General features: G+C 36.4%; 1 pseudogene; it reads right to left on the bottom strand.

Annotated features, from left to right (window-relative positions):
* Positions 1-17175, bottom strand: part of LOC132499883 (p53 apoptosis effector related to PMP-22-like) — a 29806-nt pseudogene extending 12631 nt beyond the window's left edge.
* Positions 17176-19049: the final 1874 nt, after the last annotated feature.

Here is a 19049-nt window from a genome sequence, read left to right as displayed (position 1 = left end):
ACAAACTGAAGTTAATATGGAAAAATAAACAAATGAATTTTTGGAAAATTCTCCAAAATATAAAGAGTCTGAGAAGACTAGTTCTACCAGACATGAAAACATAGTAAAAGTACTGTGTAATGTTTTTTTTTTTTTTTTTTTTTGCAGTACGCAGGCCTCTCACTGTTGTGGCCTCTCCCGTTGCAGAGCACAGGCTCCGGACGCGCAGGCTCAGCGGCCATGGCTCACGGGCCCAGCCGCTCCGCGGCACGTGGGATCCTCCCGGACCGGGGCACGAACCCGTGTCCCCTGCATCGGCAGGCAGACTCTCAACCACTGCGCCACCAGGGAAGCCCAGTCCTGTGTAATTATAATAAGATGATGTTAGCAAATGAATAGACAAAACAATGAAATGAAATAGGAAGTTCAATAATAGATACAGAGACATGTAGAAATTTGATATATGATATACCTTGTATCTTAAATTACTGAAGAGAAAATGGGGTCGGCAACATTAGTATACCATTTTTTACTTTTCAGCTCAGCAAATTTCAAAAGTTTTATAGTTCTGTAAGGCTGTGGGAAAATAGGTCCTAATATATTGCTAGTAGGTGTCTAGGTGGCTACAACACCTGTGAAAGACCATTTGGCAATACTTTTTCTTGCTCGGCAGTGTGTATTTCTGATCTTTGACAAGGATTTTGTTCTTGTTTTAGTGATTATCTTTATAAGTTTACAGAATTGTCCTCACCTTGTACTGTGTACTTTGTACACAGATCTATAAATCTGCTACTCTGTACCATGATCTATCTCATGTCTTATTCTTCCTCTTCCCTCACCCTTTCTTTTCCTCTATACCCCAGTGTTATTCACTGTAAGTATTTTTTGAGTATCTGTCTTTGTACCTCTGTGTCATAGCTTTTCCTTGACCTCCCCATACGTACTCTCCATCTTATTCCACCCTGATCTATGTCCCAGAGGCTACTGACAGGTATGGACCAACAGGTAGGTCCTTTGCCACGTGGTCTCCAGTTAGGTTCAGGAGACCCGAAGGAGGGAGGAGAATAAAGTCAGGGACCTTCTGAGAGGTTACCTCAGACTGTTGTGCTCTTTGATTTTTCAAGGTAGCCTTCTTTATAGAACTTTCTCCTTCAGGTTCTAATACCTGCTCCTTTTCCTCATATTTTTGCGTCCTAGGGTGGTAACAGCTCTGCTGTTAATATTGCCACAGTGCCCACGCCTTTGAAAATATTCTCTTTATAAGCCTCCCTTGAAAGATCCTAATTTGAGTGTGAAGCTTGTTTCATGCCGAGTACCTGAATAATTCAACTGTTACATATGTGTATTTAGATCCACCATATCTTATCTGCAATTCTGATATATAAGAAGTTCTAAAAAGTAAATTTGGGGGGGGTAAATTTGTTACAAATTTTCTTCCTGGCAAAATCTGAGCAAAACTCTTTATAGTCTTTTTTTCTATGATGTAGAATGAATAGTCATATGTTCCATTGCAGACGTATTCTTTAAAGCTGGTTTAGCTGTCTTCTTACTATGGAGAATTCTGTATATACACAAAAGTAGAAGAATATAATAAACCCCCATGTATCTATTTAACCAGTCCCAGCAACTATCTATTCATGACCAATCTGGTCCCATTTATACCAACATTCATTCTTTCCCAGGGCCCAATCAGGCAACAGAAACCACACAGTAATTAAAACAGGAGAATTTTAGTATAAATAATTACTTACTATAATAAGACACTGGAATAATCAGGGATTGGATAGTAAAAAGTAAACATTTTGTAGTATTAAAGGGAAGGGAAAGGTTAGAGCACTTTTTAAGATTTTACCCTCTAGAGAATACATTTTTTGTTATAACAGAGACAACAAACATGGCCCTGAAAATACGGCTCTGGCCAAACTATGCAATTTTTATGCATCTCCCCAATTTTTGTTTCTCTGAATTTATTAGTGTGGAGAAAGGTTTCTGCAAAGAGTTCTGGTAACCCCAATTCCTATATCTGCTGTTAAGTAGGCAATGTATTATTTCAGGGTGAGCTTCTCACCTACAGGAAGTGAATTTTTGCTGGTGTTTCTGAGTTTTCTTGGTACTTCATCCTCATGTGTTTCTATTCTTCTTTTCACTTTCTGCTTAACATCAGCAGTTATATTTAATTTGGCATCTGCAGATTATAGATTACATTTATCTCTTTATTTTGCAGAAAATGAAGTTTGGGTTTTTGTACTTTTTCCTCCCTGCTGCTTTTCTATAATTTTTCAGCATAAGCAGAGAAGAAAATTGCTCATTTGATTTTTAATGTCTACACTCAGTAAAGGAAAAATTTGGCAATCTTATATTTCTAATTCTCTCTCTCTTTTGAAACTTGAGTAATAGAAATGTGAAGACTGGAGAACCAGTAACACTGTGAATAAATACAAATTTTAGAGATACAGAAATCTGAATTACAATCTTGCTTTCCTACTTACTGTTTGTGCAACTTACTGTGTTGAGCAATTTATTATTACTGAGCCACAGCTTCCTCAGATATAAAATATGGATAATAATAACGATTTTATAGGATAGTTGTAAAGACTACATGAGGAAAGCTATGCCCAACATTTGCCTTCTTAGATGTTCAACATTTATTAGTGTTCCCCTGCTGTCAAGGACCCTACTGAACTTTTTAGCAGGTGCTTAAGTAGTATAAAAAACCTTTTTTAAAACGATTTATTTATTTGTTTGTTTATTGGCTGCGCGGCATGTGGGATCTTAGTTCCCCGACCAGGGATCGAACCTGAGTTCCCTACATTGGAAGCGTGGAGTCTTAACCACTGGACTGCCAGGGAAGCCCATAAAAAACCTTTTTTTAAAAAAAAAAAAAACTAAATTCATCTAAGTAATTCATTTTAATATCCTAAACAGTTGTGCCTCTTGGTAAGGGGGGAGATCAATACATGATCAGTATGTAAATGGATGTAAATTGTTATAATCTTTGGAAAAGTAGAAAGTCTGATTTTTAAGGAAAACATAGGCATGAAACAGAAGTTTATTCTTGTGTCAAAAATCACACCAAAATGCAAATTTATGATTAAAAAAATAGATTGCCTAGGTGCCTTCAAAAACATGATTGGGATTGCATTGCCTTCACTTAAGAGTTCTATAGAGCTTCCCTGGTGGCGCAGTGGTTGAGAGTCTGCCTGCCGATGCAGGGGACACGGGTTCGTGCCCCGGTCTGGGAAGATCCCACATGCCACGGAGCGGCTGGGCCCGTGAGCCATGGCCGCTAAGCCTGCGCGTCTGGAGCCTGTGCTCCGCAATGGGAGAGGCCACAACAGTGAGAGGTCCGCGTACGGCAAAAAAAAAAAAAAAGTTCTATAAACATCATGAGATCAGGTAAAAAAATATATCACTATATTCTTCCCTTCTTTTATTTGTGAAAAATACAAGTCATCTCCACAGATAGCTGAGCAAATTTTCTGCTGCTTCTAGATGATTATAACTTTATGTATTGTATTTATGTAGTGCTCAATGGCTTCTGAGAATGTAAAGTATAATATAGAAAATTTTCTGACAGTTTATTTTATGAAACTATAGTTTTCATATTTCAAGGAAGGAATGAAAGGAAATGAATGAGACAATAAACAAGAATGTTTAAAGGAAGGATGGTTGATAATAAGGTCAGCTGTTTCCTGGAAGCTTGCACAGAATATATTTCTGTCTCATTTCCCTTTTCACCACACACTTATGCACATACATTCGATACTGTACACTAACATAGATGCAAGAAAGGACAATAGAGGTGTATTTTCCCATTTTTGAAATATTAAATATTAAATTCATATACATACAAATAGTACTGTTCTTGTTTTCCTTGTGCTCTAAATACATACATTGCCTGTCTACTGATAATCCAGTGTAGGGTGAAGCAAACATTTTTATTTACTTTTAGGATACACAAGTCTCTTCTACATAAGTCTCATTTATATTTTAATTATAAAAAGGCATTTGAAAGATAATGTGGTTTTTCTGAATGAACTCTGGGTAGTTTCTCACAAATAACTGGAAAAAATGTCCAGCTACAATACTTTATTAACTTCAGAGAACAACCTTCTTTCATGTCAAATGGTGTGTATTTTCACTTTGCTATGACTTAAAAAATTCACAGATCACATTATTTCTCTTCAAAATTAAAATATATCTCTACTTAGAACCCATAAGTAAGTATCAAAACATGAAAACATGAGAACCTTAATTCTATGGATTGATTTGAGCTATGAATCATTATGACAATGATGTTTGGTTTTTGTAAGAGTATATTTTCGAAAGTGTTTTATGAAAGTGTCACTTCTGTAAAAATCTCATTTATCATGTAGAAAGAAAACATGGTAATTAAAATGAAAATGTCTTGCATATAAAGACTCATTAAACAATAATTCCAGAAAAGGAATTTTGAAAATAATTCTAATTCAAAGTGGAATTTAGTAATTTACACATATAAGTTAAATTCAAATTATATACTTACTTTTGAAAATTAACATTTGAAGTCTAGTGATACATTTTACATTATATATCTTTAAAGTATCCTTTGTGGGCTTCCCTCGTGGTACAGTTGTTAAGAATCCGCCTGCCAATGCAGGGGACACGGGTTCGAGCCCTAGTCTGGAAAGATCCCACATTCAGTGGAGCAACTAAGCTCACGAGCCACAACTACTGAGCCCGTGTGCCGCAACTACTGAAGCCCATGTGCCTAGAGCCTGTGCTCCACAACAAGAGAAGCCACCGCAATGAGCAGCCTGCACACAGCAATGAAGAGTAGCCCCCACTGGCCACAACTAGAGAAAAACCTGCCTGCAGCAACGAAGACCCAATACAGACAAAAATAAAATAAATTAAAGTATCCCTTGCTTTTCTGAAAGAAAACACTTGGGGTTTTTTTTTGGAACAACATTGTATATTCAAATAGAAAATTTTATCCCTACTCTGATGTTAAATCACTTTAATTTCTTTCTTTTTTTAAATTTTTTTTATTAGTTTCTGCTTTATAACAAAGTGAATCAGTCATACATATACATCCGTTCCCACATCCCTTCCCTCATGCATCTCCCTCCCTCCCACCCTCCCCATCCCACCCCTCCAGGCGGTCACAAAGCACCGAGCTGATCTCCCCGTGCTCTGCGGCTGCTTCCCACTATCTATCTACCTCACGTTTGGTAGTGTATACATGTCCATGCCTCTCTTTCGCTTTGTCACAGCTTACCCTTCCCCCTCCCCATATCCTTAAGTCCATTCTCAAGTAGGTCTGTGTCTTTATTCCCGTTTTACCCCTAGGTTCTTCATGACATTTTTTAAAAAATTCCATATATATGTGTTAGCATACGGTATTTGTCTTTCTCTTTCTGACTTACTTCACTCTGTATGACAGACTCTAGGTCTATCCACCTCATTAAAAATAGCTCAGTTTCGTTTCTTTTTATGGCTGAGTAATATTCCATTGTATATATGTGCCACATCTTCTTTATCCATTCATCCGATGATGGACATTTAGGTTGTTTCCGGCTCTGGGCTATTGTGAATAGAGCTGCAATGAACATTTTGCTACATGACTCTTTTTGAATTATACTTTTCTCAGGGTATATGCCCTGTAGTGGAATTGCTGGGTCATATGGTAGTTCTATTTGTAGTTTTTTAAGGAACGTCCATACTGTTCTCCATAGTGGCTGTACCAATTCATATTCCCACCAGCAGTGCAAGAGTGTTCCCTTTTCTCCACACCCTCTCCAGCATTTATTGTTTCTAGATTTCTTGATGATGGCCATTCTGACTGGTGTGAGATGATATCTCATTGTAGTTTTGATTTGCATTTCTCTAGTGATTAATGATGTTGAGCATTCTCTCATGTGTTTGTTGGCAGTCTGTATATCTTCTTTGGAGAAATGCCTATTTAAGTCTTCTGCCCATTTTTGGATTGGGTTGTTTGTTTTTTTGCTATTGAGCTGCATGAGCTGCTTATAAATTTTGGAGATGAATCCTTTGTCAGTTGCTTCATTTGCAAATATTTTCTCCCATTCTGAGGGTTGTCTTTTGGTCTTGTTTATGGTTTCCTTTGCTGTGCAAAAGCTTTGAAGTTTCATTAGGTCCCATTTGTTTATCTTTGTTTTTATTTCCATTTCTCTAGGAGGTGAGTCCAAAAGGATCTTGCTGTGATTTATGTCATAGAGTGTTCTGCCTATGTTTTCCTCTAAGAGTTTGATAGTTTCTGGCCTGACATTTAGGTCTTTAATCCATTTTGAGCTTATTTTTGTGTATGGTGTTAGGGAATGATCTAATCTCATAGTTTTACATGTCCCTGTCCAGTTTTCCCAGCACCACTTATTGAAGAGGCTGTCCTTTCTCCACTGTACATTCCTGCCTCCTTTATCAAAGATAATTTGACCATATGTGCGTGGGTTTATCTCTGGCCTTTCTATCCTGTTCCATTGATCTATCTTTCTGTTTTTATGCCAGTACCACTTTAAACTTCATTTGTCTACTATGCATACTACAGACGTTACTGCCATAGTGTAGATGTTGATTTCCTGCTTTTACTTTGTTGACTGAAAAAAAATGCACAACGTGAGAGTTGTGAGTTAAGTTTTATTTGGGGCAAAATGAGCACTATAGCCTAGGAGACAGCATCTCAGAGAGCTCTGAGAAACTGTTCTGAAGAGGTAGCAGGGGAAGTCAGTGTATATGTGACTGGTAAAGGGGGATACATGCAATCAAGCACATATTTTTTGCAGAAGGTTTCTGCTAGTCATGAGGAGCAGATGTTTCTGTTAATAATTTTAGTGCTTTTCTAGGTATGAGAAGATGCAAAAATTCGGGCTCATAAAAATTCCTGAAAGTATCGAGCTATCCAAAGACCTGTTCTGTCAGTTTTTCCCAGAACACAGAGTATGTCATTCCTGATCTCCACCCTGAACTCCTTTCAAAGTGTGTTGAAAGTCAGTGGCTGCAGTGGCTAGTGACTAAATAAGACCCCAGGAGAATAGTGACTGCCCTGAATTCTCCAGCTGTTAGTACTGTGATTTCTCTATGGGATAACTCATAATAAAACTTCAGAATAATAGAACTAGTAGTTTCCCCACTGATTGAGACTCTCATTCTTGCTAAGTCAAATGGGAAGGAAGCTGATGATTTGGCATAATTTTATTTCAACGCTTTGGTCTTCTCAAAGCAATTTTGGCCTTTTTTCATATTTCTTACATTGAGTGAAAAGAAAGGAGGAGTTATATTTATTCTTGAAATCCCATTTATTACCCAGAAGAAAGTTTTGCACTGCATACATTCTAAGACTAGAATTCTTTGTCCTTTTCTTCTGTAGTACACGTTCCAAACTTTGGAAGCTTTTCCTGCCATGTTGTATTTCACCTTAGGGACCTGCTGCCCCTTGAAAATATTTGAATACCACTTGACCATATACAGTGTTCTTTCACAGTCGTCTTACTTGATATCTGAAACAACGCTGTGAAATAGATACTACTGAACTGTAGAGAAACCCGACTTACCCAATTATAAAATTAATAGAACTTAATTACAAATCCTATGGACTTCAGACATTACACTCAATTCCAACACACTCTACAGACTCTTAGTGAAAAACCCCTGTGTAACTTATGCCAAAGAAACCACCTACAGTTTCTTAGTTGGAGATGAGAAAGGGAGGAAAAGGACATAAGGGACAATAAATGTTAGATTTGTTTAAGGAATTAAGAGCTCTTTCCTTAATTGACAAACTTACACAAAGACTAAAAAAATGGAAGGCTGCTAAGATAATTTGAAGGCACTAAAAATCGCTAAGCAGAGAATGAAGAAAACCAGTATTTACTGAATACTTTCATGTGTTGGTCTCTTTGAAAAGTGCTTGTAAATACTAATGCATCGAAGATCTATTGCTTTCTGTGTCTGAACTTTCTCCTTTGGAAATGATTCTTCCCTTCCTTTCAGATAATCTGTCCCCCACTCCTTTCTCCCTCTGGCAAAAACTTTATACATATTATTGCAGATGTTGCAACCATATTATCAAGTGACCCAACTTCTGGTCACTCTTTTTTTTTTTTTTTTTTTTTGCGGTATGCGGGCCTCTCACTGTTGTGGCCTCCCCCGTTGCGGAGCACAGGCTCCGGACGCGCAGGCTCCGGACGCGCAGGCTCAGCGGCCATGGCTCACGGGCCCAGCCGCTCCGCGGCATATGGGATCCTCCCAGACCGGGGCACGAACCCGTATCCCCTGCATCGGCAGGCGGACTCTCAACCACTTGCGCCACCAGGGAGGCCCTGGTCACTCTTGATTCATTCAGGAGGTGGGCACCAATTGGGACAATGAATCTCTTCTTATTTTGAACTTGAAAGTAAGAGTCAGGTAGCAAAACAACAATACTAAAGAAATGTACAAAACCATGTTTTCTGCCATGGGGACCAGGAAAAGCATGTAAGACTCATATGAAAAGAGAATATGTTAATCAAGTAAAGATGGAAAGTAGAATAAATTATATAGATATGATATAATCACACATCTCTCTCTCTCTATAGTACAAGTCTCTTAGTCAGATCAGGTTGCTATAACAGAATACCATAGACTGGGTGGCTTAAACAACAGAAATTTATTTCTCACATAAAAAAATTATGGGGGGTGGAGAGCCCAAAATCAGGTTATCAGCAGACCAAGACATATAATTAAAATGGCAAAAGAGAGAAAAAAAAAAAGGAGAGACTTCTAAAGGCAGCAAGAGAAAAAGAGAAAGTCATATCCGAAGAAATCCCATAAAGTTATCAGGTGATTTTTCTGCAGAAACTTTGCAGGCCTGAAGGGGGTGGCATTATATAATTAAAGTGATAAAACAGAAAAACCTGCATCCCAGGATACTCTACCCAACAAAATTATCATTTAGAATTGAAGGAGAGATAAAAAAAAAAACTTCTCAGACAAGCAAAAACTAAGAGTTCATCAATACTAAACCTACCGTAAAAGAAATGTTAAAGGCTCTTCTCTAAATGGAAAAGAGAAAGCTATAAAAAGGAGTAAAAATCTATAGGAAAGGAAAAATCCCTCTAGGGAAGACAAATATATACTGAAGGCTGAGGAACAAACAGTTAAATAAGCTAGTACAAAGAATAAAAGGCAAAAAATTGTAAAATCAATTATAACTACAATAAACAGTGAAGGGATAAACATGAAGGTACAAAATATGACATCAAAACACAAAATGTGTGGGACGAGAGTTAAAAAAATATAGATCTTTTAGAATGTGTTTGAAGTTAAATGACTACCAGTTTAAAACAAGTAGATATAGTTATAGGTCAATATATATGAATTCCATGCTAACCACAAATCAAAAATCTGCAGCAGGTACACAAGACCTAGAGAGAAAGGAACACAAGCATACCACAAAAGAAAATCATCAAACTACAAAGGAAGAAATTAAAAGAAGAAAAAACAGAGAACAATTACAAAAACAACCAGAAAACAATTAATAAAATGGCAATAAGTACATACCTATTAATAATCACTTTAAATGTCAGTGGACTAAGTGCTCAAATCAAAAGACACAAGGTGGCTGGGACTTCCCTGGTGGTGCAGTGGTTAAGAATCCTCCTGCCAGTGCAGGGGACATGGGTTCAAGCCCTGGTCCAGGAAGATCCCACATGCCACAGAGCAACTAAGCCTGTGTGCCACAACTACTGAAGCCCACGCACCTAGAGCCTGTGCTCTGCAACAAGAGCAGCCACCACAATGAGAAGCCTGTGCACTGCAATCGCAATGAAGAGTAGCCCCCACTCGTTGCAACTAGAGGATGCTCATGCACAGCAACGAAGACCCAACGCAGCCAAAAAAAAAAAAAAAAAGAAAAGACACATGGTGGCTGATTGGATTAAAAAATATCTATATGCTGCTTACAAGAAGACTCACTTTGGAGCTAAAGACACACAAAGACTGAAAGTGGGAGGATGGAAAAAGATATATTATGATAATGGAAATGACAGGAAGGATCGGCTCCTTGTGTGTACTCCTGAGAGTAGCAGTGGGAGTGAGCTCAAGTAGACAGGGAACGTGTACAGAAAGCAGTCCAAGGTCTGTGGGCAGGGGAGGAACTTGCCCACAATCTTGAGCTGTAGTGCCACCTTTGGGAAAACAAAATAGAAGTTTCCAGCAGCCAGCCAGCCAGCCTGGTGCATTGTAAGATCAAGAGGAAACATACGAGTTTAAGATTTATGCCACAAGAGGGAGAAAGAGGCATGGAGAGGTACATCTATACAAGGCTGAAGAAGGAAGTCACAGATTACATAGCAGGACTAATGAAAAGTAACTCTTACCTGAAGGTAGCTGGTAAAGATTGGAGGAGGTGACTGCTACTTTAAATGTGACATCAATGCAAGACTCCAAGGAACATGAAAAATCAAGGAAATATGACATCACCAAAAGATCATAATATTCCTCTTAAACAAACCCAATGACATGGAGATCTGTAATTTACCCAATAAAGAATTAAAAATAGCTGTTTTGTGGAAACTCAATTATCTACAAGAAAACACAGAAAGACAACTCAGCAAAATCAGGAAAACAAAATGAGAAATTTAATAAAGAAATAGAAAAGATAAAAAATAACCAAATAGAAATTCTGGAGCTGAAGACTTCAATGAGTGAAATAAGAATACAGCAGAGAGCATCAACAGCAGAATGTTTAAGTTCTTGAAGGTAATGGATTATCTCATTATTTCAAACCAAAATAATCTTCTCCAAGACACATTGTAATGAAAGTGTCAAAATTCAAAGACCAAGTGAGAATCCTAAAAGCAGCAAAAGAATAACAGTTTGTAAGCCACAAAGGAACCCCCATTAGGGTATCAGCAGATTTCTCGGCAGAAACCTTACTGGTTGAGAGAATGGGATGGTATATTCAAATTGCAGGAAAAAAAAAAGCCAGCCAAGGATACTCTATCTGGCAAAATTATCCTTCAGATATAAAGGAGAAATAAAGACTTTCCTAAACAAATAAAAGCCGAGGGAATTCTTTATCACTAGACCTGTCTTATGAGAAATTCTAAAAGAAGTTCTTTGAGCTGATATAAAAAGATACTAGTTAGTAACATTTAAACATATGAAAGTATACAATACACAGGTAAAGATAAATATACAGTATGACATAGAAAACTCTAATCTGTAATATAATGATGTGTAATATGATATATGATCTGTAATATCATATAATATATGATCTGTAATATATATGATCTGTAATATGATAACCTCTTAACTATAGCATAAAGATTAAAGGCAAAGAGTATTAAAGTTAACTCTAGCTCTTATAATTTGCTAATAAATACACAATATAAAAAGAGGTAAACTGTGTCATTAAAAAAATCTGAATAGACAAATGACTAGTAAGCAGATTTAATCAGTATCATAACCTCCCCAAAAGAAAAGTCCAGAATCAGGGAATTTTACCAAATATTTAAAGTATTAATGCCAATTCTTCCCAAACCCTTCCAAAAAATTGAAGAAGAGGGAACACCCCTAAACTCATTTTACAAGGCTCATATTACCAGGATACCAAAGCCAGATAAGGACACTACAAGAAAAGTAAACTACAGACTTAAATTTCTGATAAATATAGATGCAAAATCTCTCAATGAAATATTGCCAAACCAAATTCAAGAGCAAAATATTGCCAAACCAAATTCAAAATCTCTCAATGAAATATTGCCAAACCAAAATCAATAAATGTGATACATCATGTTAATAAAATAAAAATCATTGATCATCAATAGGTACAGAAAAAACATTTGACAAAATACAACATCCTTTTATAATAAAAATCCTCAACAAATTGTTACAGAAGGAACATACCTCAACATAATAAAGGCCATATGAAAAACCCACAGCCAACATCACTCAAAATGAAAGTTTTAAAGCTCTTCCTCTAAGATCAGGAACAAGGCAAGGTTGCCTACTCTCAAAACTTGTATTCAACATAGTCCTGGAATTCCTAGCCAGAGTAATCAGGCAAGTAAAAGAAATAAAAGGAGAAATCAGAAAGGAATAACTAAAATTATCTTTACAGATGATGTGATCTTATATTAAAAAATTCCTAAAGACTTCACCAAAAAAACACTATTGAAACTAATCAATGAATTTAGTAAAATTGCAAGATATAAAATCAACATACAAAATCAGTTACATTTGCATACATTAGCAACAGTATATCTGAAAAAATAAAAAGAACAATACCATTCATAAGAGCATCAAAATCAATATAATATTTAGGAATAAATTTAACCAAGGAAGTGAGAAATCTGAACACTGAAAAGTACAAGACTTTGATGAAAGAAACTGGATAAGACAGACAAATGGGAAGATATGATGTGTTTGTGGATCAGAAGAATTAATATTGCTAAAATATCCATACTAGCCAAAGCCATGAACAGATTCAATACAATCCTTATAAAAATTCAAATGGCATCTTTCACATAAATAGAAAAAAAATCCTAAAGTTTGTATGGAATCCAAAAGACCTTAAATAGCCAAAAGCAATCTTGAAAAAAAGAAAAAGAACAAATCTGTAGTCATCACACATGCTGATTTCAAGTTATATTACAAAGTTATAGTAGTCATAACAGTATGGTACTGGCATAAAAATAGACACATACAAATAGAACAGAATTGAGAGCCCAGATATAAACCCTTGCATATATGGTCAACTATTATTTGACAAGGGAGACAAAAATATTCAGTGGAGAAAGAATAATCTCTCCAATAAATGGTGTTGGGAAAATTGGATTACCATATGCAGAAAAGTGAAACTAGACTCTTATACCACTCACAAAAATCAATTCAAAGTGAATTCAAGACTTAAATATAAGATTTAAAATCATAAAGAACCCTAGGAAAAAAATGTAAGGAAAATGCTCATGATATTGGTCTTGTCCATGATTTTTTTGATATGACACCAAAAGCACAAGCAATGAAAGCAAAAATCAAAAAGTGGGACTATATCAAAGAAAAAGCTTCTGCACAGCCAAAAAAAAATAGAAGAAACCTATATAATGGGAGAAAATATTTGCAAGCTATATATCTGAAAAAGTGTTAATATATAAAATACATAAAGAACTCATATAATTCAACAATGAAAACAAACCAAGTGAAAAATGGACAGAGGAACTGAATAATCATTTTTCAAAAGAAGACTTCCAAATGGCCAACAGGTACATGAAAGGTGCTCAACAGCACTAATTACCAGGGAAATACAAACCAAGACCACATGAGCTATCATGTCACATCTATTAGAATGGCTAGTACCCCAGAAACAAGAAATAACAAGTGTTGGTGAGGATGTGGAGAGAAGGGAAATTTGTGCACTGTTGGTGGGAATGTAAATTTGTTTATTCACTTTGGAAAACAGTATGGCGGTTCCTAAAAAAATTAAAAATAGAGCTACTTACTTTACTTACCTGGGTAGTTCAGACACATGGAGGAGTCTGTGTACTTCAGTCAAAGGGAGGGCACCACCAGGTTTGCAAATCCTATGGAAAAAAATCTAAGAACAATAATAATATTGGCGGACAATTTTGCAAGCATAATCATAATTTGTACTTATTGTGTTTTTGTTGTTGTGAAGATAATAGTAAAAGTGGAAACCATGGCAAACTTGAGAACCTCTGCTAAAAAGAACAGCTCCAACTTTACCCTGATGGTTGCCATTTGGGTTGGTAGGTCTAATATCACTAGATATTTCACACTTTCAATAAAAGCAGGAAATTGAAATTGGTTTGTGAAATCTATACATTGAAAAATAATTCCAAATATGAAAAGGAAAACATTCTGTGGGCCAAATACTGTACTGTCTGCCAAAAGAAACATGTCAGCCTGTTTACAAAATTTATGTAAGTGTGTCATGACTTTGTTTTCTAACTTATTTCATTACCTCACTGTGATCCCCGTCTTTTAAAAATACCTACCTCTAGGGTGTGACTCAAGAGTTAATAACACTAAGAAAACATTTATGAAATGGTTATTAGATGCCAGGCCCTATGCTAGGTGCTGAGTACCTTATCCCGTTTAATCTTCACAACTACACAGCTATCATTGACCTTGCTTCAGTGAGGAAATTGAAGATTGGTGTTAAATAATACGCCCAGGTTAACCAAACTAGAAAAGGTAGCTGAGTGAAGCATCCAACAAAGGAAGGACACTCAGTAATAGTAATCCTTATGCTATGACTTGTAACGAAGTAGTCCTGGTGACACAGATATTGTGTCTTCACCGCAAATCACCCAGGTTGTTAGTACCATATTTCTTCCCCTCCAAACTAGGCCTTTCTCAAGAAAAAGCAAGGCAGAAAAAATACACAGAAAATGTGGTCTTCTTTTCTGTTCATTTGCTTATTTTCCTAAACTTGTTGTGTCCAATTTTTTAAAGAGGTCATCTTTGTTAACTGAGTATTCTGGTTTGTTTGTGTCCAGCTAATTTTTGAGATAAAACATCTCCCTTTATTGCTGGCCTGCACCCTATTGATAACTACTCAAAGCGCTGTCTATGGTTTTCCTAATGTTGTCATCTGCTAACTAGAAAATAGAAAACATGCCCAGGTTTATGACTGGGAAAGGAATACCACCCTCATACTGGAGTCTTTCATTTTAAGGTAGCTTATCCTTAAAATGTGATATCCAAAATATCAACAATAAGCTATTCTTTTCAGTTTTTACAGTAGTTTACAGGTATATGAAAACTGATAAAGTATGTCTTCACAGTAGCCATTCCTCGTAGCAGCAGGTGCGATTTTTATTGTGACATAAACTGGACATATACTTCTGATTTTATACTTGGCTCCCCATGGCATATTTGAAATTAATTCAAGAACCTGTGAAACTCTACTTAGCACAATCATTTATACACTTTTCCTGCGAACAGAGGCCCAAGCATGGAATAAATATGATGTCTGGACTGAAAGTATACTCTTGATAAATACAGTTTTTAAGTAATATACCATTATTTTTAATGTGCTTTCAAAGACCATTTCACTTTCCTATACTGAATAGCAACAATGATGAGAGAAATGCACTTGAGTATCAATTCAGAAAAGCAGATGTTTATCCTCCAGAAGTTGCAGGTGTTTTTATCTCCTGTTTTTTGTTTCTATGGCCCTTTAGCTAACTGTAATTTCCACTTTAGTGCTTGGCCAGAAAGCTGTTATAGCAATCAATCAAACAAATAAATGGGTAAGTTAATTAATATTTCTTGCTGAGAACTATTTAAAAAAATTATAGCAAAGCCATTTTGATTTTCAACAGTCCTACTCACCACCTGCATTTAGCAAAACTCTTGACATCAGTCTGGGTTGCTAAGCAATAAAATATCTCTGCCATGACTCCAGAGTCCCTGCGATCATTCCATTATTTTGTCATTCAGTCATGTCACACAGCTTGATGTGGGCCTCCAGTTCCTACACACTCAGAAATGTAGGCCTGCTGCTCCTATATAAAGAGAATGGTGGGACAGAGAGATGATTAAAAGGTTAGGCGAGCAAGGCTACATAAACCTCAGAATTGGGGGGATGCACTTTTGAAATGAGAAATAAGTCATTATAAACTCAGCAGCTTCATCACTTTAAAAATGTAGATAGTTCTCACACCCAGCAGAAACTCACCACATTTAGGGGTAATTATGCTAACTTTGCTATCTTAGCCATACTTCTCAGATAAAATATAAGTTTTGTAAAATCTTCTATAGTATTTTCTATTTATCAAAGGGTTGTCCTGATCATTTGATCATCAGATATATTCAAGTCCTGACTTCAGTGAAGATAGGAAAGACTGGTGAGAGTCCTGTGCTCATTTAAAACTTTTTGGTAGTAGGCTGACTAGTTTAAGAAGCCGCCAACTATTAGAATCATATGTTATTATTTATTTCAGAACAATTTTGTTTTTTTCTTTATACCTGTGTTAGATTCTGTGAAAATACTGCTCTTACCGACTTTATCTTGCAATATAGGTACAGTTATTTACTTCTACATTTTTTGACCTATAAAACGGAAAATGTGTCCTTTCACACTGACTTCTTGAGGTTTTTGAAAATGGGTAAGACTTTCTCTGAGTTATAGGAATAAAGAGTAAAGAATATGTGAAACGTAAATTTGAGTATCTTTTTCAAATTAGTAACTGAGTTCTTTTGAAGAATTAATTTATGCTACATAGCATAGACTGGTCTTGAAGAGATGAACTTAACCATATTAGATACAACTGAGATGAAAAAGAATACAATTCCCCCAAACTCCTTGACCTCACCTTCTGAGGTTAGTTTTCTAATATGTAAAATAGTACATTTGATGAAGATAATCTCTTAAAACTTTCTCATCTGCAATATAGGAACTGAAGCAAAGAGTTAAAGTAGCTTTATTCCATATGGTAAATTCAGTCAAATCAAAGATAAAAATTCTGCTCCATGACTGTTTGATTACCTCTATTTATACCATGTTTTAATTTGTCATCAAAAAATCTGAAGGCATTCTATTTCAGACATTCTCAATATTCTGACAGTGTGCAGGCAGAGAGGTGAAGTGCATCCATGGAGTGAAATGATCAAGAAGTAAAGTGACCTTCTCAAGATCATGGAGCCAGAAAGTGTAAACCTAAGATTCAGACTGGCTCCTTCTGAAAGCCAGGCCCGAGGTTTTCACAGTATAGCACTCTTCATTATACAAGAAGATATATTCCAGTATCCTTATTTTTCAGCTAAAATAACTGAGCCTTAGAGTTGTAAAATGACTTACCTCAAGGATGACTACAGAATGGAGATTAGAATCTACACTTCCTGACTTCCATTCTGGAGCTCCTTCTGTTTACATCATCCAGATTTATAGCTAATCTTCACTCTTATTCTGTACATTCCATTTTGAAGGATAAACATTATGGGTAAAAAGAAGTGAAAACATTGAGATTTAACAATATGTTTGAACTAAAAATTTAGACAACTTTTTTGAATTATTCAACCTTGAGTTTTTTGTGGTTAATGAATTTTTTCCTCTTAAAAGATAACCCAGTAGATAAAATATCTACCGGTTTGCAGTTGCTGATTACAAAAAGGAGGACCTCAGCCTCACCTTCCTGCAGCTACTTTATGATGCTCCGAAAGGGCTAGAACTTCTGTATTCAAGGCCATTTTGTCAGCTAGCCACTGTCGATGATAATCTACTGAGCAGTTATTATGTGTGAGAAGTTATGCCATGCTTAGTATGGTCATTTAATTGTATCCTCACAACAACCACATACCACGGGTACTATTAACTCCCTCATCTGACAGGTGAGAAATCTGAAGCACTATGGGATCCCAGGTTTCTTAGCCATTTTTTAACCCAGGTAGGCTGCCTCTAGAGCTGATTCTCTTCCTGAAACTCCACAGCAAACATGTGCTTATACAGTTCCATGTGCTGCATATTCACATATATGGCAAAAGGAGTAGCTTGAAATAGCTGTGACGCTCCCTTTTAGGGGCTGCAGACTACAAGTGCTTGCCAAGTTTCCAGTTCTCAGCCAAACCTGGGTTATGTTCCATGACTGAGAGGCCTCCTTTCCAGCTCATGCTGCTACATTTTGTGTCATAAAACCTAAAAATAGCTAAGCATATATATAGTTTCACAAAGTGAACAGTTTTGACGTCTTCTCCTCCCTTATTCCTTACTCATAGGAGATCAAACGCAGTCCCAGAGGCCAAAGGAAGATCAGATACTCCATTCTCCTTCTCTTTCTTCTCTCTTTGTAGCTTCTCTTCCACAAAACATTTCTCCCTCTCCTTCTGGGACAAAAAGTTTTGTACATATCAGTGTGTGTGTGTGTGTGTGTGTGTGTGTGTGTGTGTGTGTGTGTGTCTCCATACACTCAGCTTCTGTAGCCAAATTAGTATCTTTTAACAAAAATAATATTAAATGTCATAACACTGAATCCAGTTACCAATGAGCAACTATAATGAAATTCTATCTATAACAATTTGTATATTTATTATTGTCAAAGGCAGTTATGTTCCTTGAAGAAGCTGCAGATATGCATGAAGATAGAAAAATCACTAATAATACCACTGCCAATTTAGAAATAATTATTGTTAACTCATTGACACACACCAATCTCAAATCACACTGTGGCTCATGATTAACGTGCATTTTTCTTTTACTTTTTTTTTCTTTTTGCATTTTAGTTTGAGAACTTTCTATTGACCTGTCTTTAAGTTCATTGATCCTTTCCTCAGCCATGTCGAGTCTCCTGATGAGCCCATTGAGAGCATTCGTCATTCCTGTTACTGAGTTTTGATTTCTATTATCTCCTTTTGACTTAGAGTTTGTACCTCTTTACTTATATTATTCATCAGGTTTTTTCATATTATCTACTTTTTCCATTAGAATATCACTTTAAATTCTCTGATTATTCCACCATCTGTGTCATATCTGAGTCTAGTTCTGATGATTGCATTTTCTCCTCAAAGTGTTTTTCTTGCCTTTTGGCATGTCTTGGCTGTACCTATTGTTTCAGGTAGTAGGAATGGGATAATAGGCATTGTGGGAGGATTGATGTTAATCTGGCTAGGAGTTGGGCTGTGTTTAATGTTTAATGTAGCTACAGGTATCATTGGCTTATATTCCTCAATTGTCTTTGTTTTTGGCTCCCCTCTTGACTTTTGGCTTCTCTAAGTACTCCTACTCAGAAAGTCTATGTTTTATAACTTATTTGGCTGTAAAACACTGTTATTATCTTGGAATCCTGTTGGTATGGTATGGTGGTAGGATATATGGAAGAGGTAGTGTTCTATAATCTTCTGATTAAATTTCAGGCTTTTAGGGGGCCCATCTGTTGGGACCTTCATAAGTCTAGTAATGTAGATTTTATCTCCCCTTCCTCCTATCCCCTTCCCTAGTTGCAATGTTCTCAATCTATTTCCTTGAAGCCCTGATCCCTGTTGACTATTCTTTTGTTCCTCTCTTAGGTGAGGGGTTGGAATGGAGAGGGATTCCCTCTTCCTGATGGGATACAGTTTCAGAATTGAGC

The sequence above is a fragment of the Mesoplodon densirostris genome, chromosome 12 (assembly GCF_025265405.1).
Source record: "Mesoplodon densirostris isolate mMesDen1 chromosome 12, mMesDen1 primary haplotype, whole genome shotgun sequence".
Lineage (NCBI taxonomy): Eukaryota > Metazoa > Chordata > Mammalia > Artiodactyla > Ziphiidae > Mesoplodon > Mesoplodon densirostris.
The sequence above is the reverse complement of the archived record's forward strand: the minus strand, read 5'-3'. Positions and strand labels throughout refer to the sequence as shown.